This window comes from Poecilia formosa, unplaced genomic scaffold (assembly GCF_000485575.1).
Source record: "Poecilia formosa unplaced genomic scaffold, Poecilia_formosa-5.1.2 Scaffold185, whole genome shotgun sequence".
Classification (NCBI taxonomy): Eukaryota; Metazoa; Chordata; class Actinopteri; order Cyprinodontiformes; family Poeciliidae; genus Poecilia; species Poecilia formosa.
Window position 1 is genome coordinate 16,999 of NW_006800124.1, and position 5,444 is coordinate 22,442.

The window sequence follows — 5,444 nt, forward strand, 5'->3', positions numbered from 1 at the left end:
AAAACAGGTCATTTTGGGAAAACTGAAACAATCACGACTCGACTTGTGCCTGATCTCGTCTAATCTTGTCCCCGAGGTCTCGTCCTGTTTCATCCGGGCCAACCTCTGGAGAGACCACTCCTTCCTGCAGGTTGAGATGGGAAGAGCCATCAGAAATGGGTGTCTCTGGTGTTTGAATGCTGCTCTTCTTCGGGATGAGGCTTACAGAGGTGAGATCAATGTCCTGCTGCAGACTCTGAGTGGGGAGATGGATCACGCTGACAACCTGTTAGAGTGGTGGGATCAGGTTAAACAAAAAATAAAAAATGTTTCAATAAGATATAGTAGGCAGAAAAAACGGAGGGAACTCAATAATGAATCCATTTTAAGAAGATAATTAAATAGTGAATTAGACAATTTAGAAAATGACCAAAGCAGGGACATAACAGATTATTTAATTATAAAAAAACAACTAGATCAAATAGAAATAAATAAATGTAAAGGAGCCATTATTCGCAGCAAAGCAAAAATATCCAACAGAAGGAGAAAATCCACTGCTTTTTTTCTGGTTCAGGAGAAACGTAAACAAGCTAACGCAACAATAAATGAACTACTAAATGAGAGAAGGTGTCACAGGCATTTTGGAAACCGTTCAGAATTTTTATTCACAACTTTTCACAAGCGAAAACATTTCAACCAATAAAATAAATCAGGTTGTCGGTGTGATCGATTCCTCACTCTCTCAGGAAGACAGTCTCTGCTGTGATGCTCCATTGACAGAGAAAGAAATTCACCACGCCATCAACTCATTGAACAATAATAAAAGCCCTGGACATGATGGCATAACTTCTGAATTTTATAAACAGTTCAAAGAGCGAATAAGTAAAATATTATTGAAGGTTTTCTCTGTCATGGAGCAAACAGGGTGCACGCCCAAGACCTTCGCCCAAGGAATCATAACCATCCTTTACAAAAACAAAGGAGAAAGGAATAACTTAGAAAACTACAGACCCATCAGTTTATTGAATACAGACTACAAAATATATTCCAAAATATTAGCACATAGGTTAAAATCAGTAATAGGCACTTTAATCAGTCCATCGCAAACTTACGGTATTCCTCAAAGAAACATTTCAGATACAGTGCGATCAATAAATCATACTATCCAGTCCATGGTCAGTTCTCAGGACATATTTCTTAATGTAGATTTCAGTAAAGGATTTGTTAGGGTAGAACACAACTTTTTATGGGCAGTTTTACATAAATTTGGATTTGGTCAATCATTCATCAGTAAGCTACAGTTATTATATTCAAAAGCAGAAAGTAAAGTCAAATGCAATGTTTCATTTCACAGATTTTTTCCAATTACGTAGACCAATCAGACATGGGTGTCCTCTGTCCTCCCTGCTCTACAGTCTGGTGGCCAAGCCCCTCGCCATCCTGATCAAACAAGACAAAAACATTCAAGGAATAAACTCACCACAGGGCAATGACAGTAAAATATTTCAGTTTGCAGACGACACTTCAATAACAGTAAAAGATTAAAACAGTTTAGAATTGGTTATCAAACATCTACATACTTATGGTTCAGCCTCAGGAGCAAAAATTAACACAACCAAATCTGAGATCATGTATTGTGGCAGGGCGGCTCAGACGCAGGGAAGGTGGGGGTTTAGGGAGGTGGAGGACACAGTCAAGGTCCTGGGCGTGTACCTTGGTAAGCAGTGGAGAGCGGCGAGAGACGAGACCTGGAAAAACATCTCAATCTCTGGAATCAAAGAAAATTAACCATCAAAGGAAAAGTAGTTATAGTAAACAGTTTAATCATTTATCCACTCAGTATTTACGATCTCCCAAAACAAGTACTCAACAGATTCAATAGTCAAATCTCTTTATTCATCTGGAAAAGCAGAAACAATCTAGTCAGCCATAAAACAATGATCGCTCCGTCTAAAGAGGGAGGACTCAAACTAGTTGACAATCAATCAAAAAAACAAGCAATAAGAATAAAGCTACTTACTAGGTTCTTGACTTCTCCTATCAAACACATCTGGCATGACTATTTTCTATCCTGTTTTAATTAATTTGGTACAAAAAACATTTTTAATTTGTATTCAATTTCTGATCTAAAGCAAATACAAACTGATTAATTATTCACAGAATGTCTCGAAGCCTGGAACAAAATTAGGTTTAAACTAGTCACGCATGTCAAGTACAGGTCTTGTCTCTTGCTGCCGATTTTCAATAACCCTGAGGTGGTCTGCGAGGGCAGGATGCTAGATCTCCCATCCTGGAGGAGAGTCGGTATTCACACCTTTGGGCAGATTCTGACTGATCGAGGATCAGTGGATATTAATAAAATATTAAATCATTTCAGATCCTCTAGAACACCCTATAAAAGAAATGTCATAGTTAAACATGCTAAAAAGATCCAAGCCGCTTTGTCTTTCCACTGCTCCTCGATCATTGGCAGGAGAAGACGACATCAGGAGGTGCAGGATGACGCCCCGACTTTCCTTCTATCAATCGGTAATCAGAAAATAAATATCATTTCAGTTACAACAAAAAAATGGTACTGCATATTTGTTTCACACATCTGCAAAGAACCGCAGCTCACAAGCAATGGGCTAAAATGTTTTCCAATATACCGGTTTATAACATTTGGTCAAACATACATTTCAAATTCGATCATCAACAAGCCAATAACACAGATTTTCTGTTAAGGCACAGAAGAATTTTTACGGGCGTCATCCTGCACCAGATAAACAAGGAGAAGTATGGCAGAGACTGTACAGTTTGTCTTTCAGACCCCGAGACTTTAGAGCACCTGTTCCTCCGCTGTCCCGGCTGCACCCTCTTCTGGAACAGGATCCATCACATCATCACCAACATCTCTTCAATAGACGACAACAACTGGGACTCAGACTCTTTGGTTTTACATCTTTTTCTGGACATTTAACAAGGACACAATTCAACATCTGCAACATCATTTCTTCCCTGGCCAGGCACACCATCTACACTTCAAGAAATCATCAACTGTACGAAAATAAGAAGGTGGATCGTTGGAAGCTTTTCTCAGGACTATTACACAATCATTTCAAAACAATCAATAGCATCAATAAGGGACTTTGTGAAGACATGTTAGGACCTCTTCTAAAAAGTGCGCTTTCTCAAGAATGGACTTTTTGAACTTTTGTTACTTAGCATATTGTGATTTGGAATTAACGATTGTATTCTTTTATTTTATTTGCGCATAAATTTGAGTATATTTTGTTTGTAAAGGAACTTTTTTTATTTTGCATTTTAATTAAGCTTATTGTGTTAATTTGAATGAATTAAGTTCTCTTTAATGTGTGTGATTGATTTTTCTTTTTTCACATTATTTATAATCTGTTTTGTTTTTAGTAATTGATAATTTGGTTTTTCATATTCATTTTGTTCACTGTAAATAATTCCACTTAATTTTTAATTTGTCATAAATAAAATATTTAAAAAAAGAACGCCTGATCTTGGAAGCTAAGCAGGGTCGGGCCTAGTTAGTACTTGGATGGAAGACCGCCTGGGAATACCAGGTGCTGTAAGCCTTTTTGTGCAGCAGAGGGTGCTGCTGCTCCCTTTCGGCTACGCGTCCCTCAATGTTTTGCCCCCACATAGAAGCACTGCGAAGCCGACATGCATTAATTCTTCAGGCCAAACAGAAAGCAAGCGCCAGCTGGCTGCTCTAATGTACAAAATGCTGGAGCTGACGCTGCTTTGCGGCTTACGGCCACACTACCTTGAGAACGCCCACGCTGGTGTCAAGTTTGCAGGAAGGCACAGCGGTGGGAGCACCGTCTTTTGGATTTTTGATTCCAATTCCCCCATTTTTGCTCTTTTTCTCGTGTGGATTTCCCTCCCCACAGGGTTCTACTCTTGGGGAGGGGTTTTTCGTTTTTCTTTTTTTGTCATGGAGTTTTCAAAAGACAAACGGACGGATCCCTCAGTTATGGATAATTTGGAAAGGAACAGGAATACGAGCATGGAACAAGTGAAGACAATACGGTTCAGCTTGAAGTTGTCGGAGAGGAGAAGATTTCGGTGATGGTTTAATGAAAAACACGGTTTTTGTGTGGAAGTCTGCTGGCATGTCGATTGCTAACGGACAGGAAATTTGAAATCACGTTAATCAACGAAAAAGCAAAAAAGAGACTTTTAGACGGTTTTAAGATTGGATCATCCACAATACATGTCAAGGAACTTATTAACGATGAACTGGTGGTTTCTTTTTTGACGTTGCCTGCCTACATCACGGATGAAGAAATATTAAGCAAGCTACATACTTGGGGAGTCAAAGCGGTATCGGTAATCAAGCGTCGGGTGTGGCCTGGAACCAAGATCGCCGATGGAACACGGTTTGTAAAAGTTAAATTTACTGAAACTGTACAGTCTCTGCCTTATTCTTTTAGATTTAACACAGCTCTTGGTCCAGAATATTTTAGAGTTATTCATGATAGACAGGTTAAAGTCTGCAGGATATGTTTACAACCGGGCCACATTGTCAGGGACTGTCCTGATTTTTGCTGCCACTCCTGCGGAGTCCAGGGGCATTATGCGAGAGAATGCTCGGAAAAAAACGGGAAAAGAATGTCAGATCTGTCATAATCAATTAAATAACTGTATTTGCAATCTAAGCGATTCAGATGATCAAGATCAGGGTCTGACAATGAATCGGGAAGAAGCCGATACGCAAAGCGCAGAGAGTGAAATGGCGGGGGAAGAGAATGAGCAAGGGGAGGGAGGTGAGGAGGAGCAAAGCGAAGGCATTTTAGGCGCTGAGCAACCCGTTTGTGTGCCGTGCACGGAGGTGACCGGTGCGCTAGCGAATTGGACGCAGAGTGTGCCGGGCGCAGAGGTGTCTGGTGCGCTGACCGTGGGCGAAGCAACTGAAACCAGTAAAAGTACGGCCGAGGAGGAGCGGGGAGAAGTCGCTGCTCCTCTTCCCCGTGATGGAAGGGAATTCGCAATTTCTGTCACCAAATCACCTGCCATCCTTTCAAACCCCGTTAAGCGCTTTGCTGCAGAGGCTCAGAATAGTGGAAGATCCGGAGTCAGACCCTGATCTTGATCTAACAAAAATTATAAACACAAGGAAAAGATTAGCAACATTGGCAACAAAACCCAAACGAAAAACTAAAATGATTATGACACTTCTCCATTTAACAACATTCATGCTGCTTCTCTCGCTTAATGCCCGTGGGCTCCGCAGGGAAGAAAAGGTAAACGCTGTTGTTTTTCAGTCGCATTTTGATATTCTATGTTTACAAGAAACAAAGTGGGATATTTTAAAAGAAAAAGAGATGTCACAGAAATGGAAAGGGAAAATGTTTTCAGCCATATCAAGTACTCAGGCGGGTGGAGTTGCTATTTTCGTAAGGGAGGGTCTGTTTAATAATTGTCATTTAGTTCACAGGGATCAGCAGGGCAAA